This window comes from Trachurus trachurus (assembly GCF_905171665.1).
Source record: "Trachurus trachurus genome assembly, chromosome: 15".
Classification (NCBI taxonomy): domain Eukaryota; kingdom Metazoa; phylum Chordata; class Actinopteri; order Carangiformes; family Carangidae; genus Trachurus; species Trachurus trachurus.
In genome coordinates this window covers 15468636-15481198 of record NC_139906.1, presented here as the reverse complement: position 1 = coordinate 15481198, position 12563 = coordinate 15468636, and the positions used below count along the sequence as shown (strand labels likewise).

Genomic DNA, 12563 nt, shown 5'->3' with positions numbered 1-12563 from the left:
TTATGTTCTATAGGTTAACACGGTTATCTCTGCGCGTAACCGGAGCCCCTCAACCTACACGGGGCACTTGGCATACATGTGTGTGGTTTGCGTGTGTGTGATCTCGCAGCTGCAGCAGGACCCGTCCCCCCCTCCCGCGAGTCTCTCTCCAGAAAGAGCTGCAGGGACTTGCCAGTATTTTCATTCCCTCTGGAGGCATTTCCGCACACTAACAAAGCCCGGCCTGCGTGATGAAACAGAGAGGAAGCAGCTTTTGTGAAGGGAGCAGCCGATTTCGACGTGTGTGTGTGTGTGTGTGTGTGTGTGTGTGTGTGTGTACTGCGGACCCTGGTTAACAGTTTGTTACATGCAAATTTACTTTTGAGCTTGTAGTTCAGGTTGCTCCAGGCTCTTGTTTGCTGACGAACCTTTCTGTAGCGCAAGAACAAGCCCACTCTGTATCCCATTCAGAAAACAAAGTTGCCTCCTGTTTGCTTCTAATTAACTGGTATAATACCTAGCTTGTTGGATAGGTTAGTGTTTTTTTAATTTTTTTTTTACAGAGCTTGTTAACCAATGGTCTTTCACAGTTTACACTTCCTCTGTAGCCATTGCCAAAGGGAAATGTGCAGCGTAGCTCAGGTCACAATTCTCCAGGGTGTCTGGCTGTGTGAGGGGACTGAACTGAACCAATAATAGCAGAAAATTGTCTCCTTTTTCTGCACTTCAGTCGAGCTAACGTATAGAACCTGCACTCCTCAGCTTCTTGTCTGCAGTGAATAAATAACACAGATTTAAATCAAAGGCGTTCATGTCCAGCTTTGCTATTTTTTTTTAAAGGGGGAGGGGGGGGGGGGGGGGGGGGGGGGTTCAGTTTTCTGGGTATTAATTTTTATCTTTGCTGCCGGATGCCCTCCGTTTAGTTTGTGGTTTCCCAGAAATAACTCCTGGGTTTTTGGCAAGAGCTGAGGTTGAAGCTCACACGAAAGATAGTTTTTGCTGTCTCATTTGAGGTCATGACACAGCCACTGAAAATCGCTAAAGTATTTCTTTCTTCTTTTTTTCTTTCTTTTTCTTTCTTTTTTTTTTAACGGGAGCAAAGTCTGAGCGACTGCAGGATCTGGCAACCGCAGTGTCGCTGAAGCTGAGATTTTCTCTGGGGTTGTCTACAGAGTCAGCAGCGTCCTGTGGGTTGACAGCCAGGGCCCTGTGACACACGCTCATGCCCATAAACAGGGATTTGGCTCTCCAGAGAAAATAACCTTGATAATTACTGGGTGCATATGGACCTGCCCACAGCGGGAGGGGGAGGAGGAGGAGGAGACAGGGGTTGACTGAGAAGGAGAGAGAGAGAGAGAGAAACAGAGAGAGAGAGAGAGCCACATCCGCTGGTGCATTCCTCCATGCTGTGTCATACTGGTGCCGAGTTTCCCCTCCGTTTGCATGGAGATTTCCACAAGGCGAAGGGTGCAAAGGGCTACTGACGCAATGCTCGGGGCTGTAGACGCTGACATTAAAAGTTTAACAAGCCACGCATTCACGGACTCCCTATGGTAACAAAAAGACAACAGAAAAATGTTTAAAGAGCAAACATGAGGGGACTACAATGGTGAAAAATTAGAGACATATGGAGGTGGGACACAGTGAAGAGAGGAAAAAGACCCAGCCTGGTGGTGACCTAGCTGCGGATGCACTCATAGATTTTCGTCTCCCTCTTTCTCTCTTTCTCTTTCTCTCTCCTACTCTTCTCTCTGCCCTCATCATGTGGGCCCTCTGGTCTGGCTGAATTGGCATCATTACAGCAGCCAGGGCTGAATGTCTGTGGTTGGCTCACCGCCCGTCTGCTTGCCTGTCATTCAGCTGGTTAAAGAGGCCTTGTTGAACCGCTGCACTGTGCCCGGCTACTACAGGGCCATTCATGCCTGTAACGGCAGAAACAGCCAAGTCCTGTCATCAGCGCCAGCTAGCAAAGCACATACCAATTTACTACTGGAAATGACAAGGTCATTTTGCTTGGTAAGCACAGTTTCCCCCCGAGTAACCTCGTAACCCATTTTTTTTTTCTTCTTTTCAAAATTTGGATTACATTTCAGAGAATGAGAAGCTCCTCTCGTACAGTAACGGAGCAAATGTCTTTAGACAAACACAGCGCTCGCGTCTGGAATGTGTTCTCCGTCTCTGTTGCATGTACGCCGCCTACATGGAGTGCAAAGTGAAATAGACTGATCTTTTCCCCCAAGGAATTATACAACAACAGCACAAAACAACAGAACAGATCCTTTTGTGCTGCATCAAATGTCGGCGATTTCAAAAAGAAGCCTTGAAACTACAGTTTGTCACTCTGAGGGAGTTTTTTTTTTGGTCCCCCGTCCCCCCCGTCCCCTCCTGCTTGTCAGTTGCTCTCTGTGCCTTTGGCTAATGGCAGCTCATCCTGTCACAGATGACCTGTGCTTTAGTGAACCATCCTCCGTCCTCTTCCCAGTCCCAGTGTGACACACACACTGAGGACATGCATGAGAGCCATGACTTCATCCTGAGCCCCCCCCTCGCTCCCTCCCTCCCCAACTCTTATTTTGCCTCCTCCCTCCCGCTCTCATCCTTGACTCCTCCACTTTCCTCTCCCTCTCTCTCTCATCCTCCCTTCCCTCTCTTGTCCCTTTCGTCTCCCCTCCCTACCCCTCGCTCCGTGTCTGCAGTCCTAACATCTTCCTGCTATGATTAGCAGTAGTGTTTTTTTTTTCTCCCCCAGCCAGTGTAATGTCTAGAGCCTCCTGTGTCCTTGGAAAGCAGCCTAATAAGCTCAGACACACACTGCTGTCTCTGCGCTCCACAGGCCTATTCTCCAGTGTCACCCAGCGCACACTGAGGTAAACAAAGACTGCCACACACACGTACACACACTATCCTAGTGTGCTAATAGACCAGCATACCATCCCCACTGAGGACAGCGTTGACGCTAGCTTGCTAACGTTGACCTTCCGTGTGCCAATCACAATAAACCTGCTCCCTGATTTGAATATGGGGAGGAAAACAGTGTAAATTGAAAGCAGAAATCCCCCTGGTGTGAGACAAGATGAGCCTCTGAATAAATTATTCAGATGGCAGCCTCTCCTCCTGCATGATTCTCGCCTTCTGCTACGTTTAATGGCATCTGTGATGACACCCATTGGAGATTAATCCAGATGTAAGACGTGTGTATGCCTGTGTGTGTGTATGCGCTTAGATTTGTATGTGTGTTTCTGTCGCGCTGTGTGTGTGTGTGGCCTGCTCACCCCTCTTCTCATGCATCCCATTGTGTTGTGTGATGGGGAAACAAAGCCTCAACAGGGGAATTTATTTCTTCTCCGGAGAGGGCTGTAAATAAACAACTAGTGAATCAATGCCTCCATTTGTTTTTTCTCTGATAATTCTGTCTGTGTCGTGAGGCGGTGTGACAGTGTGTGTGCAAGCCGGCGTAGCTCCTCAGCAGCCATATTTCTTCGCGGTGAGAGTGAGAAAACACGCCACACCGGCCTCATGTTTCATTACGGAGTATCAGTAAATTACCGCATGCCTTTTTTTTCTCTCTTTTTTTTTTAATATGACTCACTGCAGCTCATTTATTGCAATGATGGAGCCTTTGTGTGAGTGGGAAATAACACCAGCATTAGATACTGTGCTTCAGAACTACTCAGTCAACTAAAGACGCACCAGCAGAGGAATTATCAGGTGGAATTGAAAAGGAAAAACCCAGCGGCGGGTCCTGTGGTGAATGTTTCAGTCTATGTGAGCAGCATTGATTCACCACAAAGGGATGACCTTCCCAGACACGAGCGCTTACAAATGTTTGAATATAAAATATTCTCCTGTGTCAGGGAATACAGCAAACTGTATTTTCCATCAAGCATCTTTGCATCATAAAAGGGAAAATAAAAAGATGTGTTTTAAACCATTTCTTTCATCAGGCACGATAAACTATAAGAGCCTCCATTTGGCAATAAAACACGTCTTTTCCTTTTACGTTCAGTAGCTTCTAGTCATGCAGATATCCTGTTTTGAAAACTTTTGAAATTCAGTTGCTCTGAATTATAAAACAAATATATATCATTTTTTGTGTCGTGAGCACCACAAATAAAACGGGAGCAGAACTCTCTCTTCTTCGTTGCCAGGTACCATTAAATGAATGTTTTTGGGGCGGGGATGAATCGACCCCCTGTTAAACTGCAGGAATCTACTATTATTTTTCCTAATTGCAGTTTCGTGGTCGTCGGTAACAGTAATGAGCAGAGCACAGGTCCCAGAAAATATGAGGGGAGTTTCTTGTATTAGCCACGGTTGGATGACTAATAGGAGCAGTGAATAATGGTGTGAGCGGAGTGATCCTGCTTCTTTAGGAACAAAGGTAACCTCCGAGTGTGTAAACCTTGATTAGGAGCAATCATTCAGCTAATGCAGCTGTTGGTAATGCCAACATGACTACACATAAGAGACTCTAATGAGCACCGGTTTACTGTGTGTGTGTGTGTGTGTGTGTTTTTGTGCTCAAATACCCTTCTCTGTATCCCATATCCAAGTGTGAAATTACAATATCAGATCATATTTAGTTAATTAAACCCATATGACTAATTTAATTTGACTCAAATATGGGGGGAAATGAATAAATCATGGAGGCGTATTTAGCTTGCTAGCGCTGGTGTTAACAGTAATTAAATGTGGGGCAATCTGTAGCCTGTGAAGATAGCTAAGTCTTTTCTTTCCGCCTACTGTACAAGTACACATGTGGAAAAAATGTGAGCCAGACGTTTTTTTTTTTTTTTTTTTTTTTTTGGGGGGGGGGGGGGGGAGTCTAGCAGAATATTAATGGAATGATGTGGGAGTTTCAAACACAGGAATAAGTGAGCTAAAGATGCAGCCCAGTAAAGTAGGCAAGTGCATTAATAGTCGGCGAGTGGTCGTCCCATTAGGAGATCTGCACAGAGGAGCCAGGAGCAGAGAGGAATTATTCCTCCATGATTAGAGCCTGGAGAGTTCAAAGACGGCTCGCCTCTGCAACAAGATGGGCGCAAAAAAACACTCACAAGGAAGACGAGAAATCAACTCGTATTTGTCATTTAAGCGTTTCATATTTCATATTTCATATTTGGCGGGGATTAAGAGATGCACGTTCTCTCCAGCTCTGTCAGTCCTTGTTATGTGTCTGCAATCTGTCAGATGCACGACAGGGTGCTTTATTACATCTCGATAAATGATGGCACCTAAGTCTTGTTTTCCTATCACTAAAAAACAGAGTTTTGTCACACTCCCTGATGTGCTTTGCGTTCTGTTTTGTCTCATTTTAGACCGGCTCTGTGATTGATGAGGATTAGGAGACGGATTTTGCCTAATAGGAAACACAGGAACGTCCTCATCCACACTGGTAAGCATCCTGATTTATCACCTTTGTCTTCAGCTGAGCATCGGCTCGTGTGGCGATGCAGATACGCCTCAGTGTGGTTTTGCAAACAAGATAAGATGGCTGCAGTTTGGATTTAGTTTTTTTTTTTTTTTTCCCCGTTGTGTCACAGCAGCCACCAAACACACAGGCATTTTGCCCTAGAACATAATGCACTTTGTTTTTTATAAAGAAAGTGAAGCAGGAGACGGTGTGCTGAAGCATTTTTGTCCTTTCCTGTGATACTGAAACTCATACCAGACTGTGTCTTACACTTGATTAGAACAATACTGGGCCACATAGATGTCAGTGAATGCACATCCTGAATCAATCGCTGCGAGAGGTTCCACTGCCATTGCTTTGAATGAAAGCATTTGTTTATGTGATGATTTGCATGATTGGAGTTGGGATTTTGCGGGTGATGGCATTTCCTCTTTCGATAGCAGACAGCTGGTGTTTGTCAGGTAACGGGGGCAGTCAGTCCTCAGAGCCCACACAAGTTGCGATGCCAAGTCATTCTGCGCTTCACTGTATCACCGTTCCTCCTCTGATGTGGTCGATTTAGAAAAAGCCCATTTGAAGGATGTTTACGAGACTGCTTTCTCGCACGCATACTACAGCGGTGATGCCTCCCCTGCTCTGCTTTCAGCTGCTCCTAGTGTGTAAAACCTGAACAGCAGTGAACCAATGGTTAGTTACTATGTACAAGCATTGATCTGCCTCCATCCACACCAATATCAATTTCCGAGAGGAGGACAACTGCTAATCCCCATATCGCCATCCTCCAATCGTTTGTTTTCTTCTGCAGGATGAGGCTCCATTTGATGCAAAAACATGCATGAACACTGGTGCAATTAGCCTTTGAACAGCATGAATATTACGTATTCAGTTCTCCCTTGAACTGCATGAATATTAAGTGTTCGTTTAGCTGAGAAGACACACTCCATCGTCACCATCACGGTGTCAAACACCTTTCAATGACTTGAGGTGTGATGTAATTGGGGTGAATGAGGATGTGAGGAAAACATCAGACTAAAGGACATCCCATCATGGCCCCCCACGAAAACACATTAGAGTAAAAGGAGAGGCCTGTCCCTCTGCTTTTGTTTGGGAGGCTGTGCAAAATGTCGACACTGTAGTTTGTATACATGTGAAACGGCATCAAAGTGCTGGAAGGTGAATAATTTTTGGTGGCATCTGCACAATCTGCAATATGCTAATGAGCCAAGCTGCAAAAGCCAGATTGCCAGGAGAGAGAAGGGGAGATGGAGAGAGAGAAAACAGGGAGGGAGCAGAGTGGAAAAGAGAGAAACAGACGGAGGCTGGTGTAAATTATGGATGCAACCTGCGATTTCCAAGAGGAAAAGAAAGGCAGGGAGAAACCTCAAGCCATGCATATCAGATTACGCATTTACCACATTTTCTTATCATGGTCCGTGAGCAAACTCGTATACAATCTGGCCTCCCTGTGTGAGTGAGTGAGTGTGTATGTGTGTGTGTGTGTGAGAAAAGTGAGAGAGCACTTACACATCCATCCATGTCGAGTTGTGCCGAGCTATGTTGTGCTGTCAGGCGTTCTCTGAACTTGATTTGACGTGTGTCTAGAGCTGTGTTAACTTTAGCCGCACTGTTGTGTTGCATTGTGTGTCTCGGTGTGCGTCTGTAGTCACATGGCCCCTGATAGTTCACACATATCATTTCAGTGTTGAGCGTGCGCATGGAGGACACGGTGGCAAATCTGCTCTGTTAGGAGCTGTTGGATTTGACACCAGTCAAATCACAGTGTGTATTTATATGACGTTGTTTAACTTGTCTAATAATACATGGAATGCTGAGTTCACCTGTTTCCCGCTTTGTTTAAAAAAAGCTGATCTCTCATTATGCATTTTGCCTGCTTGAGCAATTCTAAGTAAAGTTAAGTAAAAGTGAGTGTTCGTGTCCCACTACCGCATCCAGCCCTTGTGTGCCAGTCCCCTAACAGCCTGCGTGAATAATGGATCCATTCTTGAGTCATGTCTGTGACTGGGGCCTGTGCAGATGTGTGGTTTCCCCCACCAGAGGTGGAGGTGGAGGAGACGGGAGGGGGGCTGGTGGTCTGGAAATAGCTCCGCCTGAGCTGGGAGCACCTTAGGTGGGCCTCTGTGCCAGCCTCACCTTCCTTTAACATGCTTGCACGATAAAAAGTGCATTTCTGGTCCAGAACCTGCCGCATTATCGTGGCCCTATTTTCGAGTTAGCTTGAAAGGAAATATTGTTTAACTTGTCTCCATTCAGCTTTGCTGCCAGAGTGACTCCCTTCAAAGATGGCAGCGAAATAAGAAAAAAAAAAAAAAAGGGCTGCGTTTTCTAAGAATTGGACAGGAGCCACGTTACACTTGAAGCAAAAAAAAAAGCGTCTGAGCCGGGAACAGAAAGTATGAAGCTGCCCTGGATCTAGCCTGCATGTAAATGTGTGTTAATGTGCAAAGTAGGTCATTTATTTGGAGCAGGGACAGCCATAGTGTGCCTCTCTGGAGCACTGTCAGAGTGGGGAATCATTTCATAAGCAGACACATTACTGGATTTGGTGAACTGCGCTGGGGGGATTTACATATACAGATATTTTGTTTATATGTCAAAACCCAAACCCTAATATACCAGAGGGGAAGGAGCCGCTGAAGGTGAAAATGGCTGTGGTCAATCCAGAGACAGCATCAGTAACCAGAACCAGAGATAGCAGCCTAAAAATCAGACTAAATCAGATTACCAAACAAACAGCTAAGAGGATTAATTCTGATCTCTCTCTCTCTTTTTTTCCTCCATCAGACGGACATTAAATCTGCAATCTGTAAAATCCCTTCAAATGATTTTCTATTTTACTTTGCGGCCCTCATTTTCTGGTCACATGTTTGGGAGAGAAGCTCTTTCTGCTCTCAGTGAACTCTGCCCTTTTGTTCTGCCTTGAGGCCTCTAGAAATTGCTTTACTAAACACGGTATCATATCGGTCTTTAAAAATATCTTCACGGGGTACAACACGAATCTGACCTCCAATCAGATGCTGCACTGCTGGCTGTTAAGCCCCATAATGTTATAATAACACGTTCCACCCGGCACGCTTGCTGTTAGGAGCAGAGCTGTGCTGAGAGATGCCTGTGGCTCCGTGGCCGTCTCTTTAACAACGGACGGGCGCAGACCTAATTAATAGAAAACATGATATATGGAAGAGGATAATTACACCTTGTCCCCGGCTCTCGGAGATCAAAAAATGTTGCTGCATTTCTCAGAATTAATCTCAGGAATGATTGTTGGTTTACAGGGAATCAGTGGCAGTACAGTATGTTCTCTGGGAAAAAAAGACTGTAGATTAATTTGGTTAATATTTCATAAAGCTTACAAAGGCAGAGGGCATTTGAGGCTTTTCAGATTATTTGTTCTCGGCCAATATTACACACCACGATCGAGCTGCTGCGCCACTGCGCCGCAAAGTCAACAGCCCCCGTGCACGACGCCAAGACGAGGCACTTGCCTTTAAAAGTGTTTGTCCGTGATAGCGTTGTTTGTGAAATGGGAGCCGTTCAGATGCGCTGCTCCTTTTCCTTCGCCGCGATCTGAGTCAAAGTGGGGCCAGTGCGACGCACGGCGTGGTATCGCTCTCCCGAGTGCTGATAACTGCTAACAGATTTGTATTAATATCCTTGCTGGTATACTCTTTGATATCAGCTGATTCATTTTGAATCTCTGCTCGCCTGCCCACGCACACCTCAACTCAACACAAAAGTGCAATACAGCATTGCTCTTGACAGCTTGACAAACTGACAGTCCCACTCACAATCACTCCCTCTCCCGCCCTCCCTCCCTCCCTCTCGCTCTTCTCTGATGGAGCCGTATATTGTAACCAACAAGACTGTAATCAACGCAAACCTAATCAAATCATTGCTCCAACAAGCAGCGCTGGCTGCCGGGCTTCCAGCTAACAGAGCTCCGATCAAGAGGCAGGCTTTGCTTGTACAGCGGAGTGTGTACTGTAACCAGCCGCCGCATGAAATGTCAGGAGAAGTAGGATTATTTTTTCGAAAATGTCACTGACAGCATAATAGCAGCGTGGAAGAAGTGTCTCATGTTATGTTTCTATCTGGTGTCAGCAGGTGTGATATGTGACTCTGTGTGTGAGTCCACAGTCATGAAAGCGACCGTATACAAATGTGAAAGTAGGTGGAATGCTGATTCTGTTGACTGAAACTGGTGTGTGTGTGTGTGTGTGATTGGCAGAGTGCACAAGCCATTGAGTTAGCCATTAAAGTGTGTGTGTGTGTTTCAGATCTGCACAAACAAACGCACATCTCCAAACCTCCTCATTATCAGCAGCAGGAAAGCTGCCTGGGCACTGGGACAACTGGTGTGTGTATCTGTTCATTCGCTCGTTTGTGTGTGTGTGTGTGTGTGTGTATGTGTGTGTGTGTGTGTGTGCGTTTATAGCGTGCACCTAATTCAGATGAGGCTCATTCCAAGATTTGGTTAACCGAGTTGGCTCATCCTATCACATTGCCACAGAGTGTGCAGTTGCCTCGGCCTCTGTTTCATTTAGTGACACCCACGCTCTTGTCCTGCTGCCATGAAAACACACAGACACACTTGCGCTGCTCCTCCTGCACTGTACAGACCGAACAGACACACACACACACACACACACATAGGCACGCGCACACAGCTGAATGGGAGAGTGGCAAAGTTACAGAGAGAGAGGAAGAGGAAAAAATGAGAAAGTACCAATTTAGCTCCTCAGACAGTTCTGCCAACAGACATGAGGGGGTTGGAGGCAGAGAGTGTTTGTGTGCGTGCGTGTTGTGTATTTGTGTTGTGTGTGTGTGTGTGGGGAGGGGGGTCTTTAACTTTGTGTTACACTAAGTCAATTTTGTACTTTTCAAGTGTTTGAACAACTCATTACAGTGATGTGTCAGTAACCTGCTGTCAGTTATCAGCTTGTAGCTTTTTACATTTGCTTTCAGACAGTTTAGTGCAGAAATCAGTGTAACATCTCTCTCCCTGTGTACTTGTTCTTTCTACTTTACCTTTTTATATAACAAGCTCGCACTCTACACGCCACTGTACATCTAAAATACATCTGAAACATACACCACTTATTATGAGCTTCTGTTGCAACAACTTTTAAGCCTCCGCCTCTGAAATTAATTGCGAGCACAAAACACAAACACATGTACTAGCTGTGACCTTTTTGCGTTATATCGGGACACAACATCAAATCTGCTCAATGTGTAGCACTTCAGCTGTTAAATGATTTAACAGATTTAATTGATTATCAAAGCTATTGTCAATTTTGCAACCCATTAACCGCTCAAGCACGTAAAATGTCTTTGTTTTGCTTTCAGACTTTCATGTGTGCAACCAGTAGCTAATCCCTAATCCAAACAATCTTCCAGAGAAAAAAACTCCTGCTCTGCTGCCAAATGAAGCCTCCTCCTCTGTTCTGTGTTCATGCTGTGAAACAAAAGGCTAGTTGGGCCAAATCAGGACTGACATCATTGGCAACAGCTGCAGGCTGCATGTACTGTGTGTCTTACTCGGCACGCGCGTGTGTATGTGTGTGTATGTGTGTGTATGTGTGTGTATGTGTGTGCGTGCCTCTGTGTGTTTATGTCTGCGTGTGTGTATGTGTGTCTGTGTCTGTCAAGATGAGGTGACCTGATTGCTCAGCTGAGCAGTGAGGGAAGACCCAGCCTTGTGTTGTCAGAGTATAGCACCAATAAAAACCACAAAAGATGGACCACAATGCACCCCGGCTGACAGCCCCTCCTTCTTAGAGTCTCTCCCACCCCCACCCCCAGACACACACACACACACACACACACACACACACACACACACACACACACACACACACACACATACACGCACGCACACTCACATAACACACATGCACACACTGGCACTCCTGACCATGCCAAAACAGATTTGGAGATGAAAAATGATCCACCACTGGCTGTGCACTGCTGTATCAGCTCCCAGCTATAGAGTGGAGGGTCAGGCCAAATCCTTTTTAAAGAGCCTTTATCCTTATTGCTGTAAAGATAGAGCTAGTTACAACTGGACCTCTCCTCTGTTTTTTCCGCCCCCCACCTCCTCCCAAAACCACAATTAGTCCACGTCTGTCCAATCATGCAACTCTTTGGTCGGATTCCATCAATAATTTCCATGTACAGTGAACACTTCAATTATTTTATATGAAAAAGGAAACCAGAAGAACTTTTTTTTTTTTTTTTTTACAGCTTGATGTGGGAGTTTTTTACTCGACCGGCTACAGGGGCTGACAGTCTGTAAAACCTGCAGTGAAACATGTCTCACGCTGCCTCGAGGAGCTGTTAACCCACTTAAATAAGTTGGATTTGTTTAGGTTTCACTGGATAGTTTTGCTCGTACTGTACACGTTGGCCTAAATCCTGTTTGCAGCTACGATATATTATATCGCTTTAGTCTTCGAGGACCTGCAGACTTTGGATCCTTGGAAGATATTAACAGACAAAGCACAAAGCAAATGAGTGGACACTGGTTTGTTAGTGGCAGTAAAAGGTGGGTGGCTTCATGATTCACCCCTCCCAGCATGAACTCATCAATTTCCTTCTTAACACACACACACACACACACAGAAATGGCCCTCAGCCTCCTGGGGCCTCACCTCAGTGGCCCTGTGGCGAAACCGTGTGTTTGTGTGTGAGACTTAATAACCTTACTAGGGCCATCCCACCCCTGCTGCTCTTTCTTATTACCCCCTGCACCCTCTCTGTTTTGTCCAGAGGAAGGAAAAGAAGATAGGATGGATCTCAAGCAGCACCTCGAGGGAGGTTGCTGGAGAGTTGGGGGTGGAGGGGGGGTCTGGGATAAGAGCTGCAAGGCGGGAATGGTGAAGGTGAGGAAGGGGGGAGAAAATTGAAGAGAGGGACGCGCAGAGGGGAAGGCAGAGAATGCAGGAGTATTGATGTAGCTCAGATAAGTGAAGGATTAGTAGATCCACAATGTGCTCAAAGCTGCTGCCCCCTCCACCCCCCATTCAGTGGTGAAGTGGCTCCCCTTAATGAACTGTGAAAAGAAAAAAAAGGAGATACTTACATACATGCACCAACATCATGGATGTGCCATTTATACCCTAGATAGGTTTCTTCTATCACCTCCTCTCCATTC

General features: G+C 45.8%; 1 protein-coding gene across 5 annotated transcripts in view; it reads left to right on the top strand.

Annotated features, from left to right (window-relative positions):
* Window positions 1-12563, top strand: part of zmiz1a (zinc finger, MIZ-type containing 1a) — a 100622-nt gene that overhangs the window by 33591 nt on the left and 54468 nt on the right. For 4 of the 5 annotated variants that reach the window (XM_083987614.1, XM_083987615.1, XM_083987616.1 and 1 more), the window contains exon 3: window positions 5298-5374. The exons of the other annotated variant lie outside the window; for it this stretch is intronic. The gene's annotated coding sequence lies outside the window, so the exon portion shown is untranslated. The remainder of the gene's footprint in view (window positions 1-5297; window positions 5375-12563) is intronic. 5 annotated transcript variants of the gene reach the window in all.